We start from the raw sequence: 20,729 nt of genomic DNA on the forward strand, positions 1-20,729 counted from the left end.
TCCATATACAAAATTTAAATGAAATAGAGTTTCTTTGATGGTATTTAATTCCAAGGAAAAGGCAGGGGTCACCCTTGATGTTATTTTACAATATAAGGATTAATCAGTGTATAATTTAAACTTTCATGTCAACAGTTTCTCTGCATTTCCAAGGAGTCAACCAACCAGGAAGTGTGCAGTACTCTAATATTTACTAATAAAAAGTATCCATGCATAACTGGATACAGGTGGTTCAAACCTGCGTTGTGCAAGTGCCAACTGTACTTCAAGTAGAACTAGTCAAATTATTAGAGAAAGAAAGAAATATGACCTTAGAGTAAATGTTCATTTGCATTATATATTTTCATATTTTTTCAGGATAAAAATGAAGTATTAAAATATTGCCCAGAAAAATAAGCCATTCAGATTTAAATTGTTTCTTTAAGTTTCTTTTACTAAACAAAAATCTAGCACTAGGTATTAGGAAATAATGGAAAATAAATACATACTTTAAAATAATAAATGGCTTTTTATTTAAAATTTTTCTTAATAGGATTTTTATATCTAACACAAACACTAAAAAGTCAAGCTGAAAAATTACATCTTATTTTAAGTTAACTAAAATTAGGTGAAGTCTTTGTATAATAAAAGCTATATAAGGTTGCATTTTACCAACAATAAAAATTTTTAAATCCAGTACTTCTTTTTTTTTTTAAACTAAGAATCTCTAATCTCTGAACCACAGCTGATGCCAAAGATAATAGAATTGATTCTAAATCAGCCCAGTAGGCAATGTAAAAACTATTCCTGCTGAACATGTTCTTTCTACTTTGAGAATCAAAAGCCTAATCTTGTTATATTTAAATGTGTAACCCCTGTCCTGTCACATTCTGATAAGCATCTTTCAGTGCTGGAAGAGCAATTTTCTCTTTAGCTTAAAAACTTCTTTTACTTTAAATAGCAAGTGATTTATTGTCAACCTGCAAAATTTATTTTTGAATTATTTATTTTCTTCTGCATTGATATTTTTAGTTTTTGGAAGGATATTGAAATGTGAAGTGGTTTCAATTGCTTCATGTGGTCTTGCTCCTCTGATGTACTTCATTCACTCTCTAATAATAATTTTTTTATTTATATGTTGTCCTACAAAGGATCATGATTTAAACTTCTTATTGAGAACTATTTGGAGATATTTGGTCTCACAGAAGTTAAAAAAAAAGAAAAAGCAATATAGGAGGAGAATGGATACATATATATGTATGGCTGAGTCCCTCAACTGTTTACATAAAACTATCACAACCTTGTTTGTTAACTGGCTATATCACAATACAAAATTTAAAAGTGTAAAAAAAAAAAGCAATGTAGGGTAGATAATGCAAATCTCATATGAATTTGTTCTTCATCAATGAGAGATTTTGGTTCTTTTTTTTTCTTTTTGCTCTGCTGGGTCTTAGTTGCTGCACTCAGTCTTTTTCCCTAGTTGCGGCAAGTCGGGGCTACTCTCTAGTTGGGTGCTCATGTTCTCATTGCTGAGGCTTCTCTTGTTGCAGAACATGACCTCTGGGATTGCAGACTTCAGTGGGTGCAGCACACAGGCTCAGTAGTTGCGGCTCACAGGTTTAATCGCCCTGTGGCATGTGGGATCTTCCTGGGCCAGAGATCAAACCCATGTCCCCTGCATTGAATGCTAAGTTGCATCAGTTGTGTCTGACTCTTTGTGACCCTATGGACTAAAGCCCAGGAGTCTCCTCTGTCCCTGGGAGTTTCCAGATTAAAATCCTGGAGTGGGTTGCCATGCCCTCCTCCAAGGGATCTTCCTAACCTAAGGATTGAACATGCATCTCTTATGTCTCTTGCATTGGCAGGTGGATTCTTAACCCCTGGGCCACCACAGAAGTCCCTTAATCATCTTCTGATCTGCTCTGCAAAGCAAGACTCTTCAGAATAAAATCTGAATTAGCCCACATATTAGCCCACATAAAAATAAAATATTAAGTAGCAGGTGATATTTTTTGCCAAACAACATTTTTTAGACCGAAAATATGCAAGTTTATCTGTTTTTGCCATTTTAAAATAAACAACATATATTTAGCTGCTTGAATGGATAGTACATTCTATCCAATGCTGAAATAGCTTAACTACTTAAATTCACACCTCATCATACATAAAACAAGTTTTCTGCCTTTCTTCATGATGATAGAGAAAAAAGTTACTATGTAATTATATAAAAAAGCAACTATTTAAGTATGTATTAAGAATCGTGAAAGACTAAGGACAGCATATTCCTAAGCTTATTCATAGTTTTTATACTGCCAAAGAGTGAAAGCTTTCTGAATAGATGGAAAAGATTGTGTGGACTATGATATTTTTCTCTATTTGAAAATGCCAGTGATCCTTATGCTCAAGATTTTGAAGGTCTCATTAATCAAATCACAATTTAAGAAATAGACTCTAAAATGCACTATGTACTCTCTTTTTTGGAGAATCATTGCAAAATGCTCTGGTTTGACTTTAGGACATTCCGGATTTATACAGGCATGAGTGGTCAAACATGAGAAACTTCTTTCAGATGAGACTCAAGAGTCATGAAAGTCTTTGTCTTCCATGGATAGAATTCTGTGGAAGACTGATACAAAGAGCCAACTCATTGGCAAAGATCCTGATGCTGGGAAAGATTGAGGGTAGGTGGAGAAGTGGGGGCAGAGGATGAGATGATTGGACGCATCATTGACTCAATGGAAATGAATTTGAGCAAACTCTGGGAAGTAGTAAAGAACAGGGAAGCCTTGGATGCTTTGGTCATGGGTTGCAAAGATTCAGAAACGACTAAGTGACTGAACAACAATGCTTATAACTGATTCACATTGTTGTACTGCAGAAACCAACACAACATTGTAAAGCAACTATCCTCCAAATAAAATAAATAAACATCACATTTTACATAGATGATCCCTTTCAGCTCTTCTGGCATTAATTAAATGGTGCCACTTTCTTTACCATCTTCCAGAAAAATGCTTTCTCATAGGAATGATGCCTGAGAAATGTAAACTAATGAAACTATTCTAAGATAAACAAGGCTACTAACAAAAGAGCATCCCACTATGCACGAACTAGCCCAGGCTAAGACCTTAGGAAAACTATATGCAATAATCGGGGTCAATAATGCTAATCGTCCACAATTGGATGTGGTGTCTCTTAGCTATGAGCAATCATAGCACTCACCTTGAACCACCTCTTTGTACTTTTATTACCGTGGGTTAACTACATAAACTTTGTAACCTATAAAACGGGCGAAAAACAATCACAAATAACTGGTGTGAGGATTAAGTGAGATAATCAATATAAAGTACTACTTAGTATAATACTTAGATTATACACTGAATATGTAGGAATCCTTGTCACCTATACACATACTCTAAAAATACTCCAAAAGTAAAAACATTGTAATAGTAATAACAGGGACTGCTAAAATAATTCTTAGAATTTTCCAAATGATTTACATGAATTAGTGTATTCAATCCTCACAACAATGCTGAGAGGTAGAACCTATCATTATCTCTTTTTATACTTATTCCACTTGTTTTCTAGGATAGAGAGTCCTGGGAATGATAGAACGACCATGTTTCATGTTTATTTGCTCCTACCTCCCAAGCAACTACTCCCCTCAAGTTTCATCTTATTTTTTTCTTTCAAAATACCAGCACTGGGGTAAGGCCATCCTCTTTAGATTTGTAATTCATTAAGTCTAAGGGTAAGGAGAGGGAACATAAATGAATGCGGGAAGCTGCCATCTCAATCCATTTGTATTTTCTTTACCTCCTATTTCTCTGATATTCTCCAACTTTCCTGATGTTGTGCAAAGGCCCTAGTGGTTTGGACTGTCCCTGCCCACTTCTGAGGTAAAGAACATAATGTTTGTTCTAAGGCAATAGTAGAAACGGGATGATTACTAGAAATAAACTAAAGCTCTTTTCTTCCACTCCTGCCTTGGCTACCTTGAATCTTGGGCCTTAGCCTGTGCCTCCTGCAAATTGAATGCAGAGTTCAAGAGAATAGCAAGGAGAGATAAAAAGCCCTTCTTAAGTGAATGATGCAAATAAATAAAGGAAAACAATAGAATGGGGAAGACTAGAGATCTCAAGAAAATTGGGGATACCAAGGGAACACTTTATGCAAAGACGGGCAAAATAAAGGACAAAAACGGTATGAAACTAACAGAAGCAAAAGATATAAGAAGAGGTGGGAAGAATACACAGAAAAACTTTACAAAAAAGGTCTTAATGACCCAGATAACCACACTGGTGTGGTCACCCACCTAGAGCCAGATATCCTGAAGTGTGAAGTGGGCCTTAGGAAGCATTACTATGAACAAAACTAGTGGAGGTAATGGAATTCCAGCTGAGCTACTTCAAATCCTAAAAGATGATGATATGAAAGTACTACACTCAATGTACCAGCAAATTTGGAAAACTCAGCAGTGGCTACAGAACTGGAAAAGGTCAGTTTTCATTCCAATCTCAAAAAAGGGCAATATTAAAGAATGTTCAAACTACTGTACAATTGCTGTACTCATTTCATATGCTAACAAGGTAATGTTCAAAAATCCTTCCAGCTAGACTTCAACAGTATGTGAACTGAGAATTTCCAGATGTAAAGCTGGATTTAGAAAAGGCATTGAAACCAGAGATCAAATTGCCAACATCCACTGGATCATAGAAAAAGCAAGAGAATTCCAGAAAAGCATCTACTTCTCTTTCATTGACTAGGCTATAGCCTTTGTGTGGATCACTATAAGCTGTTGAAAATTCTTCAAGAAATGGGAATGCCAGACCACCGTACCTGCCTCCTGAGGAACCTGTATGCAAGTCAAGAAGCAAAAGTTAGAACCAGATATGGAACAACAGACTAGTTCCAAATTGGTAAAGGAATAAGTCAAGAGTGTATATCATCACCCTGCTCATTTAACTTCTATGCAGAGTATATCACACAAAATACTGGGCTGGATGAATCACAAGCTGGAATCAGGATTGCCAGGAGAAATATCAATAGCCTCATATATGCATTATCCTTGACTCAATGGATATGAGTTTGAGCAAACTCCAGGAGACAGTGAAGGACAGGGAAGGCTGGCGTGCTGCAGTTCATGGATTGTAAAGAGTCACATACGACTGAGCAACTGAACAACAACCCACAACATGGCAGTTAGAGAGAGCCTTCGTTCTTTCTGTGGTTATCTTATAATTTATATTTTATTTTGTTTAGCTAATAGAATCCAAGTTTCTTTTCTACCGCTGTAGTTTAGGGTTGGTGTTACAGGATGAGGTCAGCAGATGGGCTATTTTGCCATCTTAAAAATCCTTCAGTTCTTAATGTGATAGTAACTGCCTTGATTTCTCAAGTTCCTTAGCTCTTTAGATAAACAGCCTTGTTCTCACTCACTAGGTCCTGCATAGACACATACACACTCATATATACAGCACGGTACTAGAGTTCCACCTTCACACCCTAGACAAGTGTTTAACTTTCCATTATAGACTACATTTGGCCTTGTGCATCTATTTGGATATTTTAATATAACTCCTGCATTAGTTTTAATACAGTCTGAGAAAACGTCATTAATATAAGGAATTGGATTTATAGTTATTGAAGGACAGTAAAGCCTTCCCTGGTAGCTCAGATGGTAAAGCACCTGCCTGCAATGGAAGAGACCTTGGTTAAATCCCTGGATGGGGAAGATCCCCTGGAGAAGGAAATGGCAACCCACTCCAGTATTCTTGTCTAGAGAATCTCATGGACAGAGGAGCCTGGTGGATCTCAGTCCATGGGGTTGCAAAGAGTCGGACACGACTGAGTGACAAAACACACACACACACAAAGTCAAAAAGGATGAACAAAGCAACACTGAGCTAGCAACTACAGGAAGCAACTACTGCTGCTGGAGCTAAGGGAACAAAAGAATACGATTAGGATTGTCAGAACACAGAATCTTGGAGTAGGGATGCTCTGGAGGTCATACTAAGACTTCTGAAATTGTGCATCAGCCACCCAGGCTGATAGCTCTGATAAGTATGATGAGGGTGGTACTGAGAATTGAGTAAAAACTGGAAACGAGGCTGGGTGATGCAGCCAGGGAAGGGAAGCGAAGGGATGCTAACAGAAAGGAAAGGCAAATAGGAAAAAGCAACCTCTTTTTCTTTCATCCACCCTTCCAGATTTCTTCTAAGCCCCTTATTAGGAGAGCTTAACCAAGAGCCAGCTGGAAAGAAGTGATTTGCACCATTTCAATCTCAGAATCACAAAGAGTACAGGAATGTGGGTTTGGAGCAGAGTAGCGATGCTTTTATTATTAACTGCTGCCAGATTTTCTCCTGTGGTTTGCAACAGTTACATTTACCTATATGAACCTTTTCCAATCATCTGTGGTATAGTGAGCATTAGTAATACTGCTGATTGGATAGCAATAGAAGAGGAATCAACACTGGGACTCTACTGAAAGGACCTGTAACTGCCAGAGGCTTCCAAAGCCAGAAGCTGTCATCCACTATTTTGTCCACTTATAGGAGCAGCTGCCAGAAGACCATGCCTTTTAGACTCTGATTAAAGCTGGCAGCGGCAGGTATTTTTGCATGAATAAGGGACCTTTATTTCTACTCACCTCTGAGGGAAAATGGGAAGGGAGCTCATTGCTCACTTTGTAATATTTAGGTGGATGGTTTAAAAAAAAAATACTTAAACTGAAAGACTTGATGCCCAAGAGATCATATAACTTGCCTCAGGTCACGTAGCTCATGCTCGTTAATGCCAGAGCCATATCAAGCTCTTGACTTACTCCTGTTTTTTTCCTCTAGTGCATTAGAGATCAATTTAGTTTGTCTTTAATTACAGACATAGAAGATACATATGGTTATATATGCAACTCTAACTTCTAGAAATTTGGCTGAGTGTGTCAGGAGATATAAGGTTGAGAAGGGCCCATTTCTTCTCTGCAGTTTGTAATCTAAAAGGAAAGACAAAACATGTATATACATAGCTATGACCTACTTAAGAAAGAAAGAGACGTTTTTTCCCAAAACAAGGTAAGTGGAGGTAAAGATTACTAATACTTGGGAAAAATAAAATCAATAAAAACCCCTCAACATGACTATTCCAGAGAGTCAATGGATATAAAATATTTAACACAGGAACTTTTGATAATTTAAAGTTTTTGAATTATAATTGTGAAAAATAAAAGTCCTTCTTTTAAATCAGGTGTAAGTTACCTAAATTTTTAAATTTACAATTATTTTAATTTTTAAAATTTATTAAAAAAATTTTTTTGCCACACTACACAGCATATAGGATTTTAGTTCCCCAACCAGGAATTGAATGATTGAACCCAAGCCCTCTGCAGTGGAAGCACTAAGTCCTAACCAGCGGACCACCAGGGAAGCTCCTCTAAAGTGATTTTTAAATGTCATTTTTGCAAAAACAAGCAAAGACAGCTAAATGAACAGAAAAACTAGTCACAAGGATGAACTATTATGAAATTGCATTCTTATGTATTTTTGCGTTAAAATAGCTATCAACTGAAAGGACAATTTATTGCTGAAATGTTAAAGAATACAAATCAACTTCAAATAATTGAGTACAAAGAACTCGAAATAGTACAGCAATTGCAGCTATGTACCATAAAGGTAAAAAAAAAAATATTGATCTTGAGAAAATGAGCCAAGATTTTGATGTCAATCATTAGGCTATTTTGATGGTAAGAGCAACTATTAAAAACAGCAGGAATGAGACTGAAAGAATAATATTGATATGTAAAGAAGATAATTTCACAATTAACAATAGTAGAAAAAAATCAGGAAAAGTCTTAGAGCAGTGAGTGGCATGTCTTTTGGGTTTTGCTTGTTTATTTGGTGAACTGATATTTGTTGTTCCCAGAAAGCTAAGGATGTTGTAAAAATCCTGAAATGTGCTCATATTTTTTCCCACTGCCTTTAGGCTGGAATATACTTGAGAAGACTCAAGAAAAATGCTCACCTGTTCTGGACATTCGTTAAAACAATTATGAATCAGAAAGTTTATTTTTTAGATAAACAATCTGTTTCAGAAATGTAAGCTTATTTTTAGTAAAAATACAAATTGATAATTCACCTGTGTCTTTGTTCCTCATCCACACCAAAAAGTAATTTTAAGTCTCTTTTAATTTATGTCAAGATTTCTCAACCTTGGCACCACTGACATTGGGCTGGACACTTTGTTGTTGGGGAAGGCTATCCCATGCATTTTAAGATGTTCAACAGGGCCCCTGCCCTCCCCCCACTAGATGACATTAACATCTACTCCTCCACTTGATACAGCTAAATATATCTCCAGATGTTATCAAGTGTGCCCTGGGGGCAAAATCCCCATAGCTGAGAACTTCTGATTTTATCTTTTCCAAGCTTGTCTCTAACTCAACACATCTATTAGATTGGTACCTATTATCCTAATTGAATCTATTTAAGGCTAACACGGGACATTAAATTTGGAGAATTTATGGAGTTAAAGAGATGTGGGATTGGAAAGATGCCAGTGGTTTGAGGAATATAGGACAATAAACCATTTTATCATCAGTGCCCTCTAGTCATGCATTTAGCAAACATTTAACATACATTTGTCAAGTAAACTAACCATTAAAGAGGAACCAGGCTTGGGAGTTTCCAGGATGTAGAGATAAGAGCACTGGAAGAGGGAAATGTGGTTGAAGAGAAGATAAACCATTATAAAGCTCTGTTAACAGATTAATATCTGTAATCAGGGTCAATATTTAGGGGCCCACATATTTGGGAGAAATATCCTATGACATACCTTATATGTGGAAAGTAAAAAGAAATGATACAAATGAACTTAAAAAACAGAAAGAGACTCAAGGACTTAGAGAATGAATTTATGGTTGCCTATACACACTACTCTATTTAAAATGGATAACCAACAAGGATCTACTGTATAGCACGTGGAACTCTGCTCAATGTTGTGTGGCAGCCTGGATGGGAGGGGGGTTGGGAGAGAATGGATACATGTATATGTATGACTGAGTCCCTTTGCTGTTCACTTGAAACTATCACAGCATTGCTAATCAGCTACACCCCAATACATAATTAAAAGTTTTTAAAAAGATATAAAGCAAGGTCCATAATCATAAAAAAGAGGAATGAAGGGATGAAATTTGGGGTTAGAAGAAACTGAATGTGGAGAGTGTGCACATAGATTGGGAAAGTAGCTGGGCAAGCCCGCAGAACCTGCTGTAGTGTTAGGCGCTCACCGAGCATGGAGTCACGGTCAAGGATCCAGGACACTCCTGGGCTTACTTGTCACAGGACACTGTTCTTGAAAGAGTTTCATGCATGATTGTTCTGAGTAGCTGCATGTGGTGAGTTCTGTGTCTCGTCATTTTGTAGCATACTGCCCAGCACAGAAACCTGCTTAGTCCTCTCAGTAACTAGGTCATTTATTACATATGATTTTTACCTATAGAAGAAACATTTCTCTCTGCCTTTTATCTTCTTTTTTACATGTATGCAATTGTGGTTATTTTAATTAGTTTTACTGTATCTCTGCATAAAAAAAACTTTATGAAAATAAATACTATTTCATCCACAATTACAGATCTCAATATTTATTTTTTTAAAGAAACATGAGAAACAAACTCAGTTGAATGGGAAAATATAGACTTCATAAATATTGAAACGACAGGATTTAAAATCTGGAAACAACTATGCATGAAAGGCTACATTGTAGTTTAAGTATTTTGTCTAAGAGTTATGTCTAAGAAAACCCTTTTTAAAACAATGTATTAAAATATTTGTTAGATTTTCAAGTACTTTTCTAAATATCCAAATGAAGTGGTGAGATAATGAAATCTCTCTTCTTGACAACCATTTTCCACTGACTTATTCTAACTGCACAATGTGGTAAACATTTGATGTATGTTATAAACACTTTGAAGAATTAAGTTCTCAAGGACAAAAATGTAATCCATCTTAGACATCTTTTAGATATTATTTTCATTATTCCACAAATTTACTACATTGCATAATATAATAGAAAACCTGGCTACTGGAAAAAATTTAAACATGTTTTGTATGCCCTAGACAGTCTCTGTTTACATCATGATATATAGCTGCATTTTTCTTGATGGTGTATTATGTTGAGTCTCTGTTGTTAAACAAATCACAGTTGGCCATATATTACTAGTATTTTTATTTATCTATTTTTGATGTTAGGTTAAGAATAGCAAATGTTATAAATAACTGTTCCTTCATCCCTGGCATTTGGTAGACAGTACCAAGTAATCTTTTTGCTGAGGCGGGAAACAACCTCAGAATCCCTTTGAATATGGTACTTCAGGCAACCATTGATAGTTTTTAGAATGGGAATGAGTCCCTGAGATGTTCAGTTTCAACATGATGAGGTTATCGACTCTATGGACAAGAGTTTGAGTAAGCTCTGGGAGTTGGTGATGGACAGGGAAGCCTGGCGTGCTGCAGTGCATGGGGTCGCAAAGAGTTGGACACAACTGAGTGACAGAACTGAACTGCACTGAATCTACTGAGGATTTTGGTGATGCTGTGAAGATATTTTGGCCTTCCCCTGTGGTGTTACCACTAGCACCACACAGGATGTTAATGCAGGAGACATAAGAGATGCACATTCGATCCATGGGTTGCTTTCAGCTGGAGGAAAGTATGACAATCCGTTTCAGTGTTCTCACCTGGAGAGTTCCGTGGACAGAGGAGCCTGGCAGGCTACAGTCCATGGGGTCACAAAAAGTCAGACATGACTCAGCAACTTAGCAGACATGCACACGAATACATTTTATAAATGTGATTCATATTGACAATCAATTGATTTTATGAAAAGGAGATTATTTTACATAATCTGGATGAGCCTGATTCAACCTGTTGAAAGACATTATGAACAGAATTGAGATTTCCCTGAGGAAGGAGAAATTCTGCTTGTCCACTATAAAATCTGCTCCTGCTGAAGTTTCCAGTCTGCCTTTCTTGATGGACTGTCCTATGGATTTCTAGCTTACCTGGTTATAGCCCAGTTTCTTTCTATAAACCCAGTTACCTAATCCAGTTAACTGCAGTAAATCTCTCAGTCTGTCTATCTATCTATCTATCTATCTATCTGTCATCCGTCTCCTAAATATTGCGTTTCCCTCTTATATGCACTTTCATTTTCACCAACACAGGATATTTTTGAGCAAACATCAGAGAGCAACATGAGTTCACTGTGATATAGGTATCTGTTTCAAGGAAAAGGAAGAAAAATAACTAATCAGGCTCCCCTGTCACTGGGATTCTCCAGGCAAGAACACTGGAGTGGATTGCCATTTCCTTCTCCAATGCATGAAAGTGAAAGTGAAAGTGAAGTCGTTCAGTCGTGTCCGACTCCTAGCAACCCCATGGACTGCAGCCTACCAGGCTCCTCCATCCATGGGATTTTCCAGGCAAGAGTACTGGAGTGGGGTGCCATTGCCTTCTCCAAATAAACATTAATAAATATAATTTACAAGAAAAATCATAATTTGTTTCTACTGTGTTATTTTGTTTTCAAATTTGGGGTCCTTTTTTGAAAAGAATTATAGTCAAAATGGTGGCTACTCAGATGGCGCAGTAATAAAGAATCTGCCTGCCAATGCAGGAGATGCAAGAGATGCAGGTTTGATCCCTGGGTTGGGAAAATCCTCTGTAGTAGGAAATGGCAACCCACTCTGATATTCTTGCCTGCAAAATTCCATGAACAGAGAAACTTGGTGGGCTACAGTCAATAGGGCTGAAAAAAGTCGGACACAACTGAACGACTGAGTACATATGCACACACTATGTCTATGTAATGAATAGGTCTATAGTCAAAGTGGATCATGTTTGGAGAAGAATGAACAAGCTGATGAAAAATAAGTCAAATCATATAAAGGAACTACTGGAACCACTTGGATTGTCATCCTAGAAATGAAGCCACAAAAAATGGAAGGGGTATATCCATGGTGGCCAGACAAGTAGTATGACAGAAATATACAAAAGTGACTCCCACTTATATATGATTCAAGACTAGTGGTTTGTAAGGTGAATATTAGTTCATCACAACTCTGTGAAGTTAAGTATTATTATTATAGTCCTTTTATCAAGGAAGAAAGTCAAAAAGTGTTTAATAACTTTCTCGAAATTATAGTTCATAATACAAATGTGGTTATTGTTATAGGTTAAATTCATATGTTGAAGTCCCAACGCCCAGTACCTCAGAATGTAACTCTATTTGAAAACAAGATTTCTGTAGATGATCAAATTGAAATGAGGTTATTATGCTGGGCCTCAATCTAATATGACTGATGTCTTCATAAAAGAGGACTGATGTATGTATGTAATATGTCTAAAGGAGAAGTTTAGACATACTATGGATACACAGGGAGAATATCATGTGAACAAGAAGATAATGATTGGGGTGATGCTTTTACACTTCAGGGATCACCAAGATTGCCAGTAAACCACCAGAATTCAGGAGAGAAATTTGAAACAGACTTTTGTTCACAACCAACAGAAGCAATCCTGCTTGCTTGATTGACCTCAGACTTTTAGGTTACATAAATGTAAGATGATGAATTTCTGTATTTAAATAACTCAATGTGTGGTATTTAGCTACAGTGGTCTAGGACAAGTGTTAGGCAGTTATGGCAGACTAATAGAGGTGTCTCACTTGGGTTATATTTCAGCCAGTCCCAACTACAAACAATAGCATAAACAATGAATCAGACACTTTCTTAACATATCCTTTTAAATATTAATAAGAAGGCAAAACAACATAGGCTGTGTATGTAGTGTGATTTCACAGCTGTTACAAGCTACTCTTTCCTTCTTAGGGTCCAATAAGACTCCAGGTCTTGCCGACTCTAGCTTCATGTGGAAACAAGATTAGATGTATTTCTGGTTGGACCCAGGAAACAAAACAGGGACCAGTGGATAAGAGCTTTACAGAAGCAAATTTTGGCACAATGAAAAGAAAATCTTCCCATGGACAAAGGCTGCACAAAATTGGAATGAGAATTACGTGGGACTGTGGCATCCCCATCATAAGAGATATTTGTGCTCTCTAGAGGGATCTAGTCCTCCGTAGAAAATTGATCCCTCTAATGCAGATCATGGCAGCCAGTCCCATCACTTCATGGGAAATAGATGGGGAAACAGTGGAAACAGTGTCAGACTTTATTTTTGGGGGGCTCCAAAATCACTACAGATGGTGACTGCAGCCATGAAAATGAAAGACGCTTACTCCTTGGAAGGAAAGTTATGACCAACCTAGATAGCATATTGAAAAGCAGAGACATTACTTTGCCAACAAAGGTTCGTCTAGTCAAGGCTATGGTTTTTCCTGTGGTCATGTATGGATGTGAGAGTTGGACTGTGAAGAAGGCTGGGTGCTGAAGAATTGATGCTTTTGAACTGTGGTGTTGGAGAAGACTCTTGAGAGTCCCTTGGACTGCAAGGAGATCCAACCAGTCCATTCTGAAGGAGATCAGCCCTGGGATTTCTTTGGAAGGAATGATGCTAAAGCTGAAACTCCAGTACTTTGGCCACCTCAATCGAAGAGTTGACTCATTGGAAAAGACTCTGATGCTGGAAGAGATTGGGGGCAGGAGGAGAAGGGGACGACAGAGGATGAGATGGCTGGATGGCATCACTGACTCAATGGACGTGAGTCTGGGTGAACTTCGGGAGTTGGTGATGGACAGGGAGGCCTGGCGTGCTGCGATTCATGGGGTCGCAAAGAGTCGGACACGACTGAGCGACTGAACTGAACTGAACCGAATCCTTGTGAAGCAGCACCTGTCCTGTCCTGCTATCTAGGAAAAAGCAGATAAAAGATGAAAATTAGTTTTGGGTATGAACAGGGCTGATAGAGTAGATCTACTTCTAAGGAAGTTAGGATAGAGGGCCTGAGTCTCGGAGAAATGCAACAGGGTAAATTATTGTTACAAGTATAGATTAAGTTCAAAGAAAACTACTATAGCAGCAATTTGTAAAACAGACATGCAAGGAAGGGCTTAACTAACAATTACCTGATACTCAGTAATAAAGAGCTGGCAAGTAATGGTATTTCATTGATTGGTAATAAAAGGTATACCCAGTAAAGAATATCATAGTCATGGAGATCTGATTAAAATCGGTGGGTGCATGCTAAATCGCTTTAGTCATGTCTGGCTCTTTGCAATGCCATGGGCTATAGCCTGCCAGGTTCCTCTGTCCCTGGGATTCTCCAGTCAAGAATACTGGAGTGGGTTGCCACTCACCCCTCCAGGGGACCTTCTCTATCCAGGGATCGAATCTGTGCCTCTTATGCCTTCTGCATTGGCAGGCGGGTTCTTTACCACTAGCACCACCTGGGAAGCCCCACTAAAAACAGAGGTAACGATTACTTCTCAGGTCACAAAGAGAAGTGCTCTGTTATCCAGGACTATATGTACTTTATCCCCCCAAATATGCAGAAACCAAGAGCTGCTGATGCAGTTACATGTCCAAAGAACAGATATGACAGAACTGCTATTTAAGGTCAATTTTGCCTTTAAAAAAAAAAAAAAAAAAAAGAGGCATAGGAAAATACAGCTGTGGGGATTAAATGACTAAAAGTAAGATGTGAAATCATCTGCTATGATTATTTTTATACTAGAACAGTTGTGGAGGTGCTTTCTGAAGAGCTTGTTTATATCTAGTCAATCTGATCACATGGAACACAGCCTTGTCTAACTCAATGAAACTAAACCATGCCGTGTGGGGCCACCCAAGGTGGGTGGGTCATGGTGGAGAGGTCTGACAGAATGTGGTCCACTGGAGAAGAGAATGGCAAACCACTTCAGTATTCTTGCCTTGAGAACCCCATGAATAGTATTAAAAGGCAAAATGATAGGACACTGAAAGAGGAACTCCCCAGGTCAGTAGTTGCCCAATATGCTACTGGAGATCAGTGGAGAAATAACTCCAGAAAGAACGAAGGGATAGAGCCAAAGCAAAAACAATACCCAGCTGTGGATGTGACTGGTGATAGAAGCAAGGTCTGATGTTGTAAAGAGCAATATTGCATAGGAAACTGGAATGTCAGGTCCATGAATCAAGGCAAATTGGAAGTGGTCAAACAGGAGATGGCAAGAGTGAATGTTAACATTCTAGGAATCAACGAACTCAAATGGACTGGAATGGGTGAATTTAACTCAGATAACCATTATATCTACTACTGTGGGCAGGAATCCCTTAGAAGAAATGGAGTAGCCATCATGGTCAACAAAAGAGTCTGAAATGCAGTACTTGGATGCAATCTCAAAAATGACAGAATGATCTCTGTTCGTTTCCAAGGCAAACCATTCAATATCACGGTAATCCAAGCCTATGCCTCAACCAGTTATGCTGAAGAAGCTGAAGTTGAACAGTTCTATGAAGACCTACAAGACCTTTTAGAACTAACACCCAAAAAAGATGTCCTTTTCATTATAGGTGACTGGAATGCAAAAGTAGGAAGTCAAGAAACACCTGGGTAACAGGCAAATTTGGCCTTGGAATACAGATGAGGCAGGGTAAAGGCTAATAGAGTTTTGCCAAGAGAATGCACTGGTCATAGCAATCACCCTCTTTCAACAACACAAGAGATACTTTACACATGGACATCACCAGATGGTCAACACTGAAATCAGATTGATTATATTCTTTGCCGCCAAAGATGGAGAAGCTCTATATAGTCAGCAAAAACAAGACTGGGAGCTGACTGTGGCTCGGATCATGAACTCCTTATTGCCAAATTCAGACTTAAATTGAGGAAAGTAGGGAAAGCCATTAGACCATTCAGGTATGACCTAAATCAAATCCCTTATGATTAGACAGTGGAAGTGAGAAATAGATTTAAGGGCCTAGATCTGATAGATAGAATGCCTGATGAACTATGGATGGAGGTTCGTGACACTGAACAGGACACAGGGATCAAGACCATCCCCATGGAAAGGAAATGCAAAAAAGCAAAATGGCTGTCTGGGGAGGCCTTACAAATACCTGTGAAAAGAAGAAAAGCAAAAAGCAAAGGAGAAAAGGAAAGATAAGCATCTGAATGCAGAGTTCCAAAGAATAGCAAGGAGAGATAAGAAAGCCTTCCTCAGCAATCAATGCAAAGAAATAGAGGAAAACAACAGAATGGGAAAGACTAGAGATCTCTTCAAGAAAATTAGAGATACCAAGGGAACATTTCATGCAAAGATGGGCTCGATAAAGGACAGAAATGGTATGGACCTAACAGAAGCAGAAGATATTAAGAAGAGGTGGCAAGAATATACAGAAGAACTGTACAAAAAGAGCTTCATGACCCAGATAATCATGATGGTGTGATCACTCACCTAGAGCCAGACATCCTGGAATGTGAAGTCAAGTGGGCCTTAGAAAGCACCACTATGAACAAAGCTAGTGGAGGTGATGAAATTCCAGTTGAGCTATTTCAAATCCTGAAAGATGATGCCGTGAAAGTGCTGCACTCAATATGCCAGCAAATTTGGAAAACTCAGCAGTGGCCACAGGACTGGAAAAAGTCAGTTTTCATTCCAATCCCAAAGAAAAGCAATGCCAAAGAATGCTCAGACTACCACACAATTGCACTCATCTCACACACTAGTAAAGTAATGCTCAAAATTCTCCAAGCCAGGCTTCAGCAATATGTGAACCGTAAACTTCCAGATGTTCACACTGGTTTTAGAAAAAGCAGAGGAACCAGAGATCAAATACCAACATCTGCTGGATCATGGAAAAAGTAAGAGAGTTCCAGAAAAAACATCTATTTCTGCTTTATTGACTATGCCAAAGCCTTTGACTGTGTGGATCACAATAAACTGTGGAAAATTCTGAAAGAGATGGGAATACTAGACCACCTGATCTGCCTCTTGAGAAACCTATATGCAAGTCAGGAGACAACAGTTAGAACTGGACATAGAACAACAGACTGGTTCCAAATAGGAAAAGGAGTATGTCAAGGCTGTATATTGTCACCCTGCTTATTTAACTTCTATGCAGAGTACATCATGAGAAACGCTGGGCTGGAAGAAACACAAGCTGGAGTCAAGATTGCCGGGAGAAATATCAATCACCTCAGATATGCAGATGACACCACCCTTATGGCAGAAAGTGAAGAGGAACTAAAAAGCCTTTTGATGAAAATGAAAGAGGAGAGTGAAAATGTTGGCTTAAAGCTCAACATTCAGAAAACAGATCATGGCATTCGGTCCCATCACTTCTAGGGAAATAGATGGGGAAACAGTGGAAACAGTGTCAGACTTTATTTTGGGGGGCTCCAAATCACTGCAGATAGTGACTGCAGCCATGAAATTAAAAGACGCTTACTCCTTAGAGGGAAAGTTATGACCAACCTAGACAGCATATTCAAAAGCAGAGACATTACTTTGCCAACAAAGATCCGTCTAGTCAAGGCTATGGTTTTTCCAGTGGTCATGTATGAATGTGAGAATTGGACTGTGAAGAAAGCTGAGCGCCAAAAAATTGATGCTTTTGAAGTGTGATGTTGGAGAAGACTCTTGAGAGTCCCTTGGACTGCAAGGAGATCCAGCCAGTCCATCCTAAAGGAGATCAGTCCTAGGTGTTCATTGGAAGGACTGAGGCTAAAGCTGAAACTCCAATACTTTGGCCACCTCATGCAAAGATTTGATTCATTGGAGAAAACCCTGTTGCTGTGAAAGATTGAGGGAAGAAAGGGAGGGGGACGACAGAGGATGAGATGGCTGGATGGCATCACCAACTCGATGGACATGATTTTGAGTGATCTCCGGGAGTTGGTGATAGACAGGGAGGCCTGGTGTGCTGCGATACATGCGTTGCAAAGAGTTGCACAGGAGTGAGCAACTGAACTGAACTGAATATAGAAAGAAGATGGAAATTCAAAATACGGTGCCCAACGCAAAACAAATTTTGTTTGGTATTTGGTATGGAAACCACCTAAGACCTCTGATGATTTTCATATGTCTACTCTGTAATTCTGGTCACAGAGCAGACATTCTGACATTAAAATTCTATAACGCTTTATAAAACTCTGGAAGATGGTGAAGGACAAGGAAGCCTGGCATGTGGCAGTCCATGGAGTCACAAAGAGTCAGACACAACTGAGTGACTGAACAACAAGAAATGCTTTATAAAGTAGTGCCTCCTCTTATGCCATAATAAAAGCCAGGAATAGACTCTCGGGTCCTCTTATGCCATAATAAAAGCCAGGAATAGACTCTTAGGTCTCCTGACTTCTAATGAAGTGTCATTTATACTCTGAATTGTTGACAGTGAATTACCAAGCAAATATGGACATGTAAAATTTCATTCCCAAAATGAGAATGAAATTCCTTGGTAGTCAAGGAGCAGCTGCATTTTTCTTTCTGATTATTCTATTACTTAGTTGTTTAAGTTCACATTTCTTAACAAAAGTTGATCAGTGTCACTTGTGCTGAAAGATGGTACTAGAACTGCCTGAAAGTGAAAGATAGTCGCACAGTCTTGTCTGACTCTGCGATTCCATGGACTGCAGCCTGTCCTCCTCTGTCCATGGAATTCTCCAGGCAAGATTATTGGAGTGTGTTGCTATTTCCTCCTCCAGTGGATCTTCCTGACCCAGGAATTGCACCCAGGTCTCCCACATTGCAGGCAGATTCTTTACCAGCTGTACCACAAGGGGAGCCCAAGAATACTTTGTAGCTAAGCTGGAAAGAATACTACTGGGAGAACTAATTTATATTTATTCACAAGAATAAGAGAATAAGTAACATTAATGAAAAAAATAATGAGTTTAATTCAGAGATTCTAAGGGTTATATTAAAATATCAGATCTAAAAACCATTAAACCATTAAATAGTTTACCTTCCCCCTTTCACCTACATAGACTTTTTCTTCTTCATGCTTTCTTCTACTCTAAAGCTGAATTGGAGACATTAAATTATGATTATATTTTGATACTTTTATCAATAAACACACATACATATGTACTACCATGTGCTTATTTCATAATCAGTCACTTATAAGCAGGAGCACAGTAAAACATAGTTTCTTTTTTGCCTACTACTGTTTCTAAAATTGATTCAAAAGTAAAGACACTCAAAATGAAATACTCCCTGTAGGTTTTCAGTTCTTCTAAATTACTATTTTGAAGATTTTTTCAAACAGAAATATAAAATTTTCTTATATATATATATATATTTCCTTTTTTTCAATCTGGATTCAGCTAAACCACAGGAAGCAAACTGAGTTCTTAGAATGATTTGAAGATAAGGATAGAAATTTTTTTGTTGTATCTAAAACTCAAACTTGAGTCCTGTTTAAGAATATTTGGTGGCCAATGAGCAGATACATATTTCTTTCTCTTTGTAACCATGTATTTTGAAAAAACAAGAATGAAGAGAGGGTGGAAATAGCACTCTTTCAAGATACGAGAGTCCTGTGTTTTCCTTGGGCTTTACCAGTGGCACAGCAGTAAAGAATCCTCTTGCAGTGTAGGAGATGCAAGAGACATAGGTTCGATCCCTGGGTCAGGAAGACACCATAGAAGATGAAATGGCAACCCACCCCAATATTCTTGCTGGGAAAAATAGAATGGACTGAGAAGCCTGGTGGACTATAGTCCATAGGGTCAAAAAGAGTCAGACACAACTGAGCATGGATGTATCATCTTTATGCTTCCAAAAAAAAAAGATTTTTAGTTTCCCTAAAAAAATTGTTTATTTAATATTTGTCTCTTTTTAACTTTTTATATGTGCCTTTTCTTCTCTGAAATAGGTTTAGTTCAGTTCAGTCGCTCAGTCACGTCTGACTCTTTGTGACTCCATGAACAGCAGCACACAAGGCCTCCCAAGTTCGTCCATCATGAACTCCCGGGGTTTACCCAAACTCATGTCCATCGAGTCGGTGATGCCATCCAACCATCTCATCCTCTTTCGGGGGATGAGGGTCTTTTCAATGAGTCAGATCTTCGCATCATGTGACCAAGGTTTGGAGTTTCAGCTTCAGCATCAGTCCTTCCAATGAACACCCAGGACTGATCTCCTTTAGGATGGACTGGCTGGATCTCCTTGCAGTCCAAGGGACTCTCAAGAGTCTTCTCCAACACCACACTTCAAAAACATCAATTCTTCTGCACTCAGCTTTGTTTATAGTTCAACTCTCACATCCATACATGACTACTGAAAAAACCATAGCCTTGACTAGACGGACCTTTGTTGGCAAAGTAATGTCTCTGCTTTTGAATATGCTGTCTAGGTTGGTCATAACTTTCCATCCAAGGAGTAAGCGTCTTTTAATTTCATGGCTGCAATCACCATCTGCAGTGATTTTGGAGCCCAAAAAAATAAAGTCTGACACTGTTTCCACTGTTTCCCCATCTATTTCCCATGAAGTGATGCGACCGGATGCCATGATCTTCGTTTTCTGAATGTTGAGCTTTAAGCCAACTTTTTCACTCTCCTCTTTCACTTTCATCAAGAGGCTCTTTAGTTCCTCTTCACTTTCTGCCATAAGGGTGGTGTTATCTGCATATCTGAGGTTAATGATATTTCTCCCAGCAATCTTGATTCCAGCTTGTGCTTCTTCCAGCCCAGCGTTTCTTATGATGTACTCTGTACAGAAGTTAAATAAGTGAGGTGACAATATACAGCCTTAACGTACCCCTTTTCCCATTTGGAAGCAGTCTGTTGTTCCATGTCCAGTTTTAAC

This window comes from Bos mutus, chromosome 2, assembly GCF_027580195.1.
Source record: "Bos mutus isolate GX-2022 chromosome 2, NWIPB_WYAK_1.1, whole genome shotgun sequence".
NCBI classification, from domain to species: domain Eukaryota; kingdom Metazoa; phylum Chordata; class Mammalia; order Artiodactyla; family Bovidae; genus Bos; species Bos mutus.